The 15,064-nt window shown below is 42.1% G+C and overlaps 1 protein-coding gene across 5 annotated transcripts in view; it reads right to left on the reverse strand.

Moving 5' to 3' along the window:
• The window catches only part of ripor2 (RHO family interacting cell polarization regulator 2), an 87,377-nt gene that overhangs the window by 38,265 nt on the left and 34,048 nt on the right, over positions 1 to 15,064 (reverse strand). The window lies entirely within an intron of this gene.

Below are 15,064 nucleotides of genomic sequence, written 5' to 3' on the forward strand. Positions count from 1 at the left end.
CCAGTGTTTGTGCATATTTTCTACCTGAACTAAGAGGTCAACCCAAAAAGGCGTTTCATTAGACTGATAGCTGTTTAAAATGGAGCACGAGCAGAACTCAATGCATGCTGGGGGATTGCACCACAGATCTGCTGTAGCTTTAAAGGCCACGTTTGCCTTGTACAAATCTAATTTATGTGTTTCCAAGAAAAACCAATCCAGGCCGTCCTATGGCCGAGTTATCTAATCAGCCTCTCTTATAGTTAAGACATCTTTTATCACAGTGTCTCTATATTTAGCAGCAGCAGCAGCCTGTCAGATTTTAACCTTTTTTTTTAAGCTGATGTGGAATGCAACACGGCTCACATGGACACTTGGGGAACAAGCTGAAAATAGACAAGAGAAATGTCCACGTACAGCTGTCAGATAATGATGTAGCAGAGATGAAGTGCCCGCAGGGAAGGATCCACTGAGATAACTGAATCACAGTGTCAGCTAGCATGTTGAGATTTTGTCCAGATCAGGGTGCTAGTGGCAGCAGGTTGGCATTTAAAACTTAAAGGGCAGTTCAGTGAATATTTAAACTTGTTTGATGACGTGCAAAGCAGTGAATCCTCAATCTGCTGCTCTTTTGTGGCCCAAACTGACGTTATTAAGCAGATCAGGTATCAGGCAGACATGACCTCAACATTAAAAATGTTTATTTTGTCAATGTCTACGTTTACATGCACACCAATATTCCGAATATGACAGTAATTTCCAATTAAGGCATGTGGGATATGCTGATATTCAGAGTTTTAATAGCATGATATGGGCACGTACACAGCACATTCTGAATATACATCTCAACTGGAGTTTTAACGAAGTGGGTGTTTTAGCAAAAATGCATGTTTGTCAGTACTGAGCGTACGATTTGATAAATGAGACTTGGCTTATACTGCACAAATTTGTTTTGCTGTCAAATGCTGCCCCAATTACTTTAACTCATCAAGAATTTTCTGTTTTTGGATTCTTTACTCAAGATGAAGGCTCGCAAGAAAAACCTGGTGAGTAACCAATACTCAAATGATCATTTCGTGGGTGAAGTATTACCCTAAATAAAATAATTTCAAGCAGTAAGGTATACACCAAATCCAAATATGCATCGGTCAATTTCAGAACGAAATCCTGAATCAAGAGAAACCTTGCTGATGCTGATCTCAGTGTTAACAGTGTGACGACTGTAAACATTGTAGTACTGTATCACTCACAACTGGGCTGAAGGAAAAGTATGGCAAACACACTAACGCCTGGAGGAGAGAGACAGATTTGTCAAATCAAATTAAAGTCCACTGACAAGCAGAGGAATCAGCCTCAGCGTTCAGCTCTCCTGTGTGTGCCTGTCCTCCTCACACAAACAAGATAAACGGTCCCGCAGCGCTACAAGTGGAACAACTTTGAAGAACCGAGTGACAAGCAAAACGCTGCATTTTTGTGCCACTCTGTTTGTGGGGCCTTGTGTTTGTTTGACCTTGTTTTTTTTCCACTGATCCATCAGTCTGTCTTCAGAGGACAGACTACCTCTGTGTGGTGCTCGTTCTGTCATACAAATGCAAACATGTACACACACACACACACACACACCATCTCCGTCCACAGACACCTCAGTGCTACAAGCGATTGAGCAACCTGATATCCCCTCCTTTGGTGTGTGTGTGACGGACAGAGAGTCACACAAAGACCCGGCACGGGGCCCGAGGAAAGATTAGAGCCTTGTTTTGCGGCGGGGGGACAATAGGCCAGTGAGACTGATACTGTTCAGGCTATTAATAGCAGCTAGCTCACTTTAACACTGAGGACCCTGATGGCTGTGACTCAGTAAATGAATCATCAGGTCCAATGACTGGATGGATGTTTTGGCTCGAGACAGCGTGTTCTGCTTTGAATGGCTCTATGTAGCTAAAATTATATCTTGTTTTCCTCTACAGATCGGTTGTTTTTCTGTGAAAAATTATGTAACATTCTTTGGATTTTATAGTGTTAACACACCTCATGCAATGCGATATGATTTAAAACATCACAACAGAATTAAAGCTGCAGCATGCAGTAGGGCGGTTTGCAGCCGAGTGTGAAGCGGTCGGGAAGAGAGTCAGCACCTCCAAATCTGAGGCCATGGTTCTCTGCCGGAAAATGGTGGTAGAATGGACCATGAGATGGATGAGTGGTTTGACGGGCCGGTGCAGCGCCTGCATTACTGCAGAAGCTGCACCGGCCCGTCGTGGTGAAGAGGGAGCTGAGCCAGAAAACGAAGCTTTCGATTTACTGCTCCATCTACGTCCCAACCTTCACCTATGGTCATGAGCTCTTGGTTGTGACTGAACGAATGAGATCGTGGATACAAGCGGCCGTGATGAGTTTCCTCCATGTGGCTGGGCTCAGCCTTAAACATAGAATAAGGAGCTCGGACAGCCGAAGGGAGCTCGGAGTAGAGCCGCTGCACCTTCGAATCAAAAGGGGTCAGTTGAGGTGGTTAGAGCATCTGATCAGGATGTCTCTTGTGCACCTCCCACTGGAGGTGTTCCAGGCACGTCCCACTGGTAGGAGGCCCAGAGACAGACCCAGAACACACTGGAGGGATTATATATCTCATCTGGCCTGGGAACACCTTGGGGGATAAGTGGATGAAAATGGATGGATGGAGCAGAAGCTCGACTCGCTTCGCCTGATTGTCACCACAGTGACTTGCTTGAGACTTAAAGGTTAAGACTTGCATGTGTGACTTCTTCCCAACTCTGAATACAATAATTAATAATAACACTGCATTATCATATTGTCCTGACCTGACCACAGTCGGTGGGAGGCAGAAGAACTTACAGGCGAGCAGCAATTTTCCCAAATGCTCTGAAGCATTTCGGTCCATTTCAGTATCTGGATGCTCAACAGCAGTTTTCTGCCATGCAGTGTTTGTCTCTCTGACTTTCTGACTCACTCTCCTAAAAGAAGAGCAGTGGGCGGCAAATGATACACAGTACATTTTGTTACCTAATACTTTCTGGGTAATGGACACTGTTCCCTGCACTTCAGCCATTTCCCGAAGATTTCTGGTAGATTTTAGACAAAGGACGAGAGAAATGTTGGACACTTGAAAACTAAAAGCTGTACGTAATGATACCAGATGGTGTAAACTGTTTAGTTTCAAGTCCATTCAACATCCTGATGTTCCCAAATGGTACAAGCAGGTAGTTCTGCCCATGATGAGGGCACAAGGGAATAAAAGTATGCCTTGCTGTCAGCAGAGAAAAGATATAAAATAACAGCACTCAGACAGTTCAAACTGGGGAGATGGCTTCATATTTAGAGTTACACGGTGTGCTCACTAAAATCTAATGCTGACTGTGAGGCAGAGACTGTATGAAACAAACTCAGTGTTTGTCCTACATTCATTTATCAAGGACTCGCCCATCCACTGCTGGATGAATGTGACACTTAGACAAAAAAAAAAATCATCTTCTCTCCCTCAGTAACATCCAGTACCTGCTTTTTAACATCAGCTGTTTGTTTCCAGTCAGACAAAACAAGACACCAAAGTTACAGAAAACAGCCTGTTTTAACTCGCCTTATGTGTTTTTGCAGTAGAGATTTTGGCATGGGGCGGCACGGTGGTGTGGTGGTTAGCACTCTCGCCTCACAGCAAGAGGGTTGCCGGTTCGATCCCAGGCGTGGGAGCCCTTCTGTGCGGAGTTTGCATGTTCTCCCCGTGTCAGCGTGGGTTCTCTCCGGCCACAGTCCAAAGACATGCAGATTGGGGACTAGGTTAATTGGTAACTCTAAATTGTCCGTAGGTGTGAATGGTTGTTTGTCTCTATGTGTCAGCCCTGCGATAGTCTGGCGACCTGTCCAGGGTGTACCCTGCCTCTCGCCCGATGTCAGCTGGGATAGGCTCCAGCCCCCCCGCAACCCTCAAGAGGATGAAGCGGTTAGAAGATGAATGAATGAATGAAGATTTTGGCATGAGTGGTATGCTAAACATTCACACTCATGTCCAGGCTTCTGGTTTTTCCCAAAACCTTTCCCAGCCTCAGCAAGCCCCTTCAAAACAAATTCCACATTTAAATCAATGGTCCCCATGTATAAAGACACACACACACACACACACACACACAAACAAAGAGTTGAGTTCAGTCACTGAATCATAAAAACCTTTCCTCTGCACCTCTTAGTGTCACTGCTCATCTCGTCTAAAGAGCCTTTCAGAACGAGAATAACAATGCCAACTCTCGCAGTGTGTTATGGTTTGGTGCCAGGCGCTAACCCGCGTTGAATACAGCCGCCATTCAGTCCATTCACTGGTCTTTTTTTTCTGGCGCTCACATGCTAACAGCCTTAAATGCCCCTCGACGAGGTGTGAGTGTGTGTTTCTTTGTGGAATATGTGAACATCGGTTCGATCAGTATGCTGAGCTGCAGCTTGGCAAAGAGCGGACAAATGATACACGGACACACACACAGGTTAGTGAAGGGGGACAAGCGTGAGAGAGCAGGACACCTGATGCAATCTCAATTTGCTGTTCACTCTCTAAGGTCCTTGTGCATTAATGCATTAGTCCCACCCATGACTGTCAGTGTGTGTGTGTGTGTGTGTGTGTGTGTGTGTGTATATGTGTGTGCGTGCTCTGAGTGCTGGGGTTGAGGGGCAGAATGGATAAGTGCATGAGGGATGAGAGAACGTCTAGGAAGACACAGGAACCTCTTAAATGACCACTACGACCTGCAAGGCGAGGGTCATGTGACTGACGAGGGTTAGCTGAGCTAATCTTATAGTAAGTTTACTGCCACCGTTTGCTGTGAATTAAGGCTGCACGATATGTCTTGTGACAAACAGATATTAAAGTGTACTCAATTCTTGACTGACGGTTATGTACTGTACTTGGCGTCCTCTGTCCTGTCTACAAATTACTCAGTAGACTGACATGCCTTGTTTTTTGTTTTTAGGCACCAGCTCCTATCTAGCAGTCACTTTTCATCTGCACTCATCTTTCTTCAACCATGCAGAGCAGTACAGCAGTACTAGTCTAATAAACCTCACTCAAATGCATGAAGATTCTAACCAATCAGATGATGCCTAACAGCAGGGGCTCGGTCTGATTGGCCGGAGAGTTAACAGCATGGTGCGCATCAGACAAAATAGCCCCTACAAACATGTAATTTAATATATTGTTATTATATTCAATGTGCAGTATCACAGATGTGTTTATTGTGCAGGCTAACACTGCAATGACAAGTAAAAAAATATTGTGCAGTCCTACTATCTGACATTGTGAAGAGAGCTGGAAGAAATCTTTTGGGAAATTTAAGGGTCCCACAAAAACTGAAATAACATGGAAGGGATCCTTAAATGTAGTTAGGACTCTACCCGACTCAGAATTCTGTGTCGAATCTAATTTGGCTTTTCGATACTAATATTCGACTATTTGTTCCTTTTTTTCCCCACACAGAGTTAAAGAGTTTGAACAGATGTTAATGGTTACAATGCGGTTACTAATGTGTGCTAACTACGCTAACAACGAATTGTAAATGTGCAACATTTTTTGCCAACACTATACAGCAAACAACAGCCAGAGACTGTACGTCATAAAGTTGCTGTGAGCTGTAAATTCACCTCGGAGCCTGACCAGTCAAAGCCTCTCTTCCTCCAGACAGCTGCCTCCATCTCACTCAGACTCACCCCAGGTCTGGGTACCGGAGAGCGGTGTGGAAGTGAGGAGCGCTCACTCTACAGCTAAATCTGGGGACTGCAATGTCCACAGAAGTACAATGCACTCTGACTGAAAACAAATAACCACTGCTTGACTTGAGGAATCTCAGTCGACTGAGGGGTCTCTGACTGATAATACAATCTTCATCTTTCAGGAGTCAGGCCTAAATGTAGTCTTCCAAGATCTAAACAGCTAAAAGTCCTGGGTTGGATGAATATTCATTAAGGATGTAATGTCATATTTTGGAGGGAAGTTGGCTCGTTACAATCTTACAAAACTAAATAGTAGTGAAAGAATAAAGACACAACAGGTCGATTAACAAGTTTTACGATTCGCCCTTTGCTGTGTGGAGTTTCACTAATTTTCTAATTATGTTTTGCTCTTCTTTATGGTTTACTTTCGGTGACAGTGCAAGCACACAAGCCAGCAAGGCTCCCAAAAATTTGCACTTTGCAGGTCGTCTTGGGCGGACACTGGACACACAACAGCACCATCACACAACTTTCTTTCTTCAGCACCCAAACAATCACAGATTCAAACATTTGCCAAAGAAACACATAAAATGACTATAATTTTGCCATCTTCCAGATCTTTCTTTCATGTTTGAGAGTTTGTTTTCTGGTGACTCAGAAGTCTGAATTGTTTTTTCCAAACATTTCTCCCACCGAGGTCACCTCCTGTTTTCTCCTCAATGGCAGTATGACTCATTGTCTTCTTCTATTGTTTCTGTTGTTTCTTCTGTCCTCCCCTCCCGCTCTACCTCTCACTCTCATTGTTTTCTTTCATACAATCGTATATTGATTGTAAAACATTTTCTCTTTCCATGAAGCACATTGATGACTTAGGTTCTCATTGATTTCTTTTATCAGCAGCTACTTTTTTCTTTTATGAAGTTTGCAGCAAAGAAAGAGTAGATGGAGACGAGGAGACGCAGGTGAGCTAGAGATACATGCAATAACTCATTATCAGAACTATGTGTGATATACTGTTTATTCAGTGTACACAGACTCTGCTACATCTCTTAATTCTTAGCTCTAACAATCACATCAATCATTTCAGCTTCTTCAAGTGTTGCTGCACAAATCGCACTTTGCTCACTATGCCCACCTCACTCTCCTCCTTTATACAGGAGTCTCAACCAAACTCACAGACACACATACCCTCTGCATGTGTGTGTGTTTGTGCCTATTTAATGAGTGTTCATGAGTGTGTATTTATGTGTTTAAAAAAACAGCGTCAGCTCCTAGTGCATGTTAAGAAAAGGAGCTTAATTCTTAATGCCTGTATAAATTAGCCTCACCATGGCAACAGCAGACAAAATGGGATGAAGTGCGTTACGTAAAACAACGGTTATGAGCCAACTGCCAAGAAGTAGGACACACGCCCTCGTGTTACAGGGCCGAGGCTTTTAAAGCACCAATCCTTCATTTGGAAAAAAGCTGTTTTTATATTCAGATCTTTTACAGATGCTGCTTTAAATGTCATCAAAAGCCTCTTTAAACTGCTTTTCAACGTCCCTTCCTTTCTAATTTTATCTCTTTGTATGTTAACGTGGCGAGAAGTGTGGATAAAAATAGGAAGCAATTAGAGAATAAGGCAGCCAAGAGATGGGGAGAGATGTGACAGGAGAATAAAAAGATGCAGCAGTCTGGGTGCAAGATACAAACAATCAGGCCTCTGTTGAAACAAAACAAAACCAAGGGATTACAGTGATGACATACTGTTTACATATGACTGGAAATGCTAACATGTTCCAACACACCCTGCAGGTTGCAAGCGCGTGCCTGAAAGCTGTGCTGTTATTTCTTGTGATGCGCTGAGTCCATATCTGTGTGAACTGGTTCAGGGAGGAGGGGAAGTGCTGGTGCCGCTCCAAACTGGGCTAAAACTGGCTGCAGGCTGCCATCACTGAGCCAAAACACAATACATTGTTTCATTCTGTCTTTTTGTTTTCCTGTAATCCTGTTCATAACTGAAAACAAGCATGAGGGCATCTGACAGAGCTTCTATTTTCTATTTTTATAGACCTCACAAGTGTCTCAAACTGCATCAAAAAGAAACTAAGGTACCTTCACATTAGTCTACTTAGCATGCTCATATTAAACTACAGAACCACTGCATGTAAATCCAAAGTTTCTCTCAAATATTAAAACAAGTTAAGATTTAAGACCTCCAGCAAGACATCCTGAAACTTCAACTCTTCCCAGATTACAGACTGTCTACATAATTCCATGCATGCATAGAGTGCATAAAATTAATTTTGAGATGAAAGGCAGCATGTTTTAATCCCACTCTGATCTCCTGTCCCACTAACCTGTTGACCATTTTGCAAAGAACGTGTTTTAAATCCAAAGTTCCCTGCAGGTAGAGCGTGTGACACTGACAAATCTGCCTGCAGAGCACACACAGGCGCGTAATCACAAGCACAGTTATGTTTATGAAAGGTGATACCAGAACGGTGCACATGCAAATGTGAATCTACAGTCCTATACAGCAGTAAGATCGTGATATTGCTTCTTAACCGACTTCAGGATTTGGCCATTTATAGCTACTTTTACAAGTTAAAATGACTGGAGGTGAAGAGAGGCTCATTATCCTCGGTGCTCAAGAGAAGTGCAGGTTACTCCTGAGGAGGGAGTGCTTATTCATCCTGACTGAAAGGCTTCTCAAAAACATGTGCTAAAAGGACAAATAAAGGTGGTGGCGATGAAACACTTTTAATAATAAGGATGGTTCACAGAGTAGTCAGCTCACTGCCTGCAACACACTTTGACTGAGAAGGGATCAAACCTGGAGAAATTTTGATGTGTATATTCATGAAGTTAAAGCTGCTGTTATCAATATTTTTACATTAGTAATGGATTAAATGACAATGTATGCCTGTAGTGACAAACCCAGACGCCCAAGTCTGCAGTTCTCCTCAGCTCTACTGAACATTTTACCATCTTTCAGCTCATCGTTTTGACTTTCAGACCCACAACTTTAATGTTTTAGATCCCTCTTATCGGTGTGTGTGTTTTTTGGTTTTTTTTGCCGCAGCAGCAATAACGCTCTACAAATCTACCTGCTCAGTGTGCACACGGACACAGTTAGTGACTGAACAGGTGAGCACAGTGAAGCACTTAGCAGCTAAAGAGCCAAATACTTCCCTCAATAGTTAGCTGCTGCTGCGGTAGTGTGAGCTCCACGGCTGAGACTCTTGTGGGTTCGACTGGCCACACTAACACTGTGAGAGGGCTAACTGTTAGCATCACATGGCTAACGTTACACTGCAGTTATTAACGCAGCTGTTTCAGTGGTGGTGTCGCTGTGAGTTTGTTAGGACTGTTAAATGGCTTGGTGTTGGATGATAGCTGCTGCTGCTGTGTTAGCTCGTGCTTACCAGGCAGAAATTGAACTGACCATTTGGCGGGAGGGGAGCGGCTCCCGAAATGACAGCAAAAGAAAGTTGCTGGAGCAGGGAGTCCAGGATTAGACTGTAGAGCAATAACGATCAAATGCAGGTATGGTTTGACTGGATACGTTCCGAAACTGCTTGTGTTGTTTCGGTTGATGTACCTTAAAGGTATCAAGGAACCAATACCCAGCCCGAATGATAATAAAAGTATAATAATAATAATATGTCCGATGTTGTGTTTGCAGTTTGTTTTTGCTGCTGCCAAGTGGCCCAAAAAAATCTGTTATTGCAGGTTCAAGGGTTTGTTCATTTTTGGTTAAAACATGAAACCCAGAAAACAACCCACCTTCAGTCACCTGAAGGCTGGTTACCAGCATCCAAAACATGCATTCCCAGACAAACAGAAGAGGATGTTGTAAATAACTTGACCAGTTGACAGTTAGGAATTCACCAAAAGCTTTGAACCTGAGAAGAGCGACCCAGTTACGGCTGCAGTCACCTACACTGTGTCACATGTAGGGTGATAAATAACATTTTTACACGCTGACTAAAAATGAAGAGTCACCAGTTGAGGTTTCGGCAATCCCATCACACAGACAAAACACACAAGAGAGACAATGGGCAGTACAGAAATTTCAACACATCCTGTGTGATGCAGGTATGCGGCGATGATCATGATACCTCAGGTACCAAAAGAATCAATAGCTTGGTCAATAGTCATCTCCGCAGATGTGAACAATGCTTCTCTGTGAGTCACTCTGAATGGCCACAATGGGGGAAAATTCCTGAAGGGACACAAGCGTTTGACAAAAACAACAAACTGACATGTAGCAAAGACAAAGAAACAGATGACTCATCTTTACAAGCTAGCTTGCACGACCGACCCCAAACAACTGAATCTGTCAGAAGATCTGACTGCTGCATATCAAGAAACTGGAACCATGTACTAATGAAGACAAAAGCACACTGCTTCATTCGGAAATGTGACAATTTATCAAGAAGTTAGTTAAGCCATAAACAGATAAGAGAACAGTTTGACATATTTGCTTTCTTAACAAAACTTAGATTGCTACGATCGATACCCCTCTCATGTCTGTACAGTTAGCTTAGCTTAGCATAAAGACTGGGAACAGGGGGAAACAGCTAGCCTGGTTGTGACAAAAGGTAACAAAATTCATCTTCCAGCACATTAACATGTTATATCTCAATTGTTTTCACGTCCCTGTGGCTTCATATTTACCACAGAGACGCACAGAGCTGCAACGATTAATCAATTCATTGTCAACTATTAAATTAATCACCAACTAATTTGATAATTGGTTGAAAAAGTAAAGTCAAAATTCTCTGATTTCAGCTTCTTAAATGTGAATATTTTATGTCTTCTTTACTTCTGTAAGAAAGTAAACTGAATATCTTAAGGTTGTGGACAAACAAGACATTTGAGGACATCATCTTAGGCTTTGGGAATCATTGATTTTTACCATTTTCTGATGTCTCATATACCAAACAACTAATTGATTAATCAAAAAAAAAAAAAAAAAATCAACACTGAAAATAATTGTTAGTTGCAGCTCTAGAAACACTAAAGAGTTAACATTTTTCTATCCAAACCTTGGCCAGACTGGAAATGATACATTTCTCCAGATTACAGTTTGAAATTGAAATTTGTTTTTGTTCAAGTATTCACCCTGTGTATCAGGACCTTATCCAAAACTAATCAAGCTGCCTGAAATCCTGACCCACATAATCCAAATCTTCAGATCTCAGACATATTCCCATGGCGAATGATTTACCAAAACACAACCAAAGCTTTATCGGGTCATCATTAAAGTATAAATAACATCAACAAGAGTCAGCTGACGTTCACTTCAGTCATCTGATGTGGTTTATTAGCAGACAGATTGGGAACTAGATCTGTTGCAGAGAGGATGCGACTGTTGTGTGAGTGCCAAAGTCTGGGAATCGAACAGGGTCTGTGCAGTGTGTGTGTGCGAGAGAGAGAGAAAGAGAGAGAGAGCGAGAAAGGAGGCCAGCACCAGCTTCATCACATGAAAGTTGAGACAGGTCAGAGACATTGCCAACGAGCTGCGGAAATACACACACATGCAAACATTAAATCTGAATCTAATTTTCAGATTTGGATTTTAGAGGACAGATAAGCATTTTAGGCCACTGTTGGAATTATATGTAAACTCAATTAGTACACGTTATTAGTATTCTTAATATTTGTCTTTGAAGACCTCATGTTTAACAAGAACCATAGCTTGTTTCTGACCACCTCTGACATTTCCCCCTGCATTTGAAGGCACCGTCTGCTCTTTACAAACCACTGTGTGTATGCAAAGGTACATTCACATTTCCCCACATATCGTTTAGTTGCCATTAAAGTCACTCAGTTATAATTATAGGTCATCAGTGTCCTGGTGGGGCAGTGTATGCAGGACAAATTAAGGCCAGGATATAAAGTGGCATTTAAATGTACAGATGAGCAGATTAACTGAGGCATGTCTTGACTGAAGTTACATTCAGGCAGCTGCTGCTGACATTTCAGCTGCGGAGAGCAGCGTGTAATCACTTGTGAGAACTGTAAACCATACCAGTAAATGCACAATCCAGATTAATGGACTCAAAGATTATTTTTATGACATTTAATACATTATTAGACAGTATAGTAGAAAGCAGCAGCAGCAGCAGCAGCAGCTGAGAGACAAGAGCTTTAGGACACGAGCACATGATGTGTCTGCTGCTGACCTGAGTGTCAACACACTGACAACAAAGTCATTAAATGTTGCAGCCAAATAAAGTAGTGCCATGACAACATCGTCACCAGAAACTCTGATAACGCTGCACATTCACAGCCGTCCCGTCACCAGGATGATCCACTCAATATCAATGCTGCTTTGCAGGGATTATAAACAAACAATAAAGCGACAGCAGTATCAGACACAGCCTGTCAATCAAAAGCACTGATGTCCAGATTTCACTTTATATTTGAAAGCCTGCGGACTAGATTGTTCCTATATAGATTTGTCTAACTGACTCCAGATGGTGACACCATAACACAGCACGCAGCTTCTGAACACAGCATTTTTAACCTGCTGGGAGACGTGAATCTCATTTTTCAAAAGCCTTTGCTGCTGAGCTTATATGACCTTAATAGGCTGGAGGTAGAGCCCATCATGCTTCATCAAGATGTCATGTCAATCTCTATTTGAACAGCAACATAAAGCAACATTATGCATCTTTTTTTAACAGCTCCAACATCATTTAGATGATACACTGACTTGTAATAGGGAGAATGGCGCCTCTTTCATTGCCAGTCTGCGCCCTGAACGCCTGTTCTTGCCCTATGTAACTTTGTTGAGCCAGTACCATCTCCCAGGAGAAGTGCATAATGCTTTGCAACACTATAATACACCAGCAGCTGTAAGAAGGAGCTAGCTGGGTTTTTTCTTTTTTATTGAAACCTTTAGTCCCACACATCATATACTGTTAAAAAGGTATTAGGGAGTACTACTGCATATGTGAAAAAAGGCCTTTGTGGCTCAAAGGGAGCTACATCAAGTCTGGTAAATTTCCTTAAGTGATGTCACATGAGTCAGCATCTGTTGGAGCTGAAAACTACAAGTTTGTAGATGGAAAAAATCTGTTAGTGAGCTCATCAGACTTCTGTAGCCCGCTCCTCATCTCTGCTTGAGGCTTTATAAATCACTACTATTATAACATATCAGAATCTCCAGCTGGGCTCTGAGTTGCATTGTGGGTAATGTAGGCATCAGGTTTGGACAAGGAAGAAAACAGATAGCTCTGATTCTGCTGCATCGATTGTGATTTTTTTTTTACTGTTAATTGTCCATAATATCAGCTTTTACCATCACACAGTAGAGTTAGAGTCTCACAGGCTTGACTGAACAAGTTGAGGAGCTCATTTGTTCCTCAGTCTGTCGACCTATCAATTCAGAGTATAGCCTCTAAGTAGCCTGGGTCAAGCACTGAATGTAATCAGTAATGAGTGATATGTTGCACTGCATCCAATTTTCATAATGTCTGTTGTGATTTGTAGCGTTTGTTGTATGATTTTGTTGCTTGGTTAAATGTTGTTTTGTATTTCTGTGTAGTTATTTAAAACAGTGGATGTCCTGGGACACAGAACGCATAATTCTTTCTGACAATAAAGCAAAATCAAATATAATCAAAATCCAATCATTGAGAGTCCTCCTTTGGCTGCACTGAGAATATTTTTGCAATGTCACATTGTCAGCAGCCGTGTTCCCGGTAAATTGTCAAGCGAATTCAAAATAACTTTTGAAATGCACAAAAAAAACCAACATAAAATGAATGATAAGTATTTCCATCTATTGGTTTGAGCGAATGAACGAAATGCTGCAAAGCATAGTTCCATTATAAGCTGATATTACAGGCTACACTTTATACACAGCTGTAATCCACCAGTAAAAAGGGTAGAAGCAGAGATTGCTAACAGGAAACAAAATAAGTTGCTGTGGCCATCTAACTCATCAATGATGACAAAGGGAGAATGTTCTTTAGGAATCTGGGCAAGTTTTATAGTTCTTTCATGTCCACTAACATTGGCCATGTTTTATACGGTCTGAAGACAAAGACAAATGCATAAAATAATTTTAATGCACGGGAAGAACAGTGGAGACAGCTGATCAGTCATGTGAGTTAAATGCCCACCACCACAGAATTTATTCAGCAAATGCATTTCCATATCCCATTTATCACATCAACTCTTATTCGACAAAGGATAAAAACCACCTCAAGACAAGTTTTATCGAATTTTGCCGATTTTTTCCAGCCTTTCTAACACAACATTTCAAAAAGTGCATAAAAATTATGTTTAGAGAAACATGGCTTATGTAGAAAATGCATTGAACCTCACTAGCTATTCAAGTACTACAAGGTAAACTTTCTTTCAAGGAAGAAACAAGGTCCTCTCATCCCACTCTCTCTTTTTCTGTCTCTTCTCTTCACAGTGTGCCATGTGCAGCATTATGTGGCTGTCCGACTGATATATGAGCATCCACAGCATTGGAGCCAGCATGAGAACCAGTTTCCCACTTGCTGCTCTTCTTTGATTTGTCCATTACATGTGACCCTGATGAAAAGTGACCACCTATGCTGCAGGAATGCAGTTACCGTACAAACAGGATTTCGCCAGTTATTTTAGCTCCATTTGTTATTTTTAGCAGGAAAAGAAGGACAACATTCTTTTCACTGATAGCTGCTACTGTGATAACACAAGCCCAGAGTGTTGTAGAGCTGTGTGTGAATTAGCCGACCATGGGAAAACAGCCAGCTATTGTCACAGTTCATGACGGGAAGGTGAGTTCCTGGGCTTCAGGACACAGCTGACATGGACTACTGCACCACTGACCATCTCTGAATTCAGGATAAAGCAATTAAAGCTGCAACTGTTTATGATTTTTCTGTGACAGCAGCAAAAAAACGTACTATGGCCCACATCCATGATCCACGTGCTTCATGTCTTTTGTTTCTCACGCTTTGTGATTATATCCATTTCATAGTACAGCCTTAAATGCACACAATCCCTCGCCAGCAATGCATTTAACTCTGTAGGTGTGATTTACAAACAGAAGTCACGGAGGATTTCTGTCCCACTCATTCCTCCTGCAGCCCTGACTAAGCCATTACCATAATGTTAACAACAGAATAACAATTTGCTGAGCAGCTGGGAAAAGAGACGGCAGAAGCAGGAAAGGAAAAATGAAAGAAAAAGAAACACTTCCACATGTTCCTGAAATGAGCGCTCTCTGGCAGAGAAATACACTGGAGGGGATAATTGTTTCTCCTCTCCCCGAACTGTATTTTCACAGTTAAATATTTCAACTAACTGTGGAGATTTTCAGGCTGTTTGAGGTAAAGATGCAGCAGGGAGCTGGGCACTGAGGAGATATTAAGCGCATTTTGAA

The sequence above is a fragment of the Epinephelus lanceolatus genome, chromosome 16 (genome assembly GCF_041903045.1).
Source record: "Epinephelus lanceolatus isolate andai-2023 chromosome 16, ASM4190304v1, whole genome shotgun sequence".
NCBI lineage: Eukaryota > Metazoa > Chordata > Actinopteri > Perciformes > Serranidae > Epinephelus > Epinephelus lanceolatus.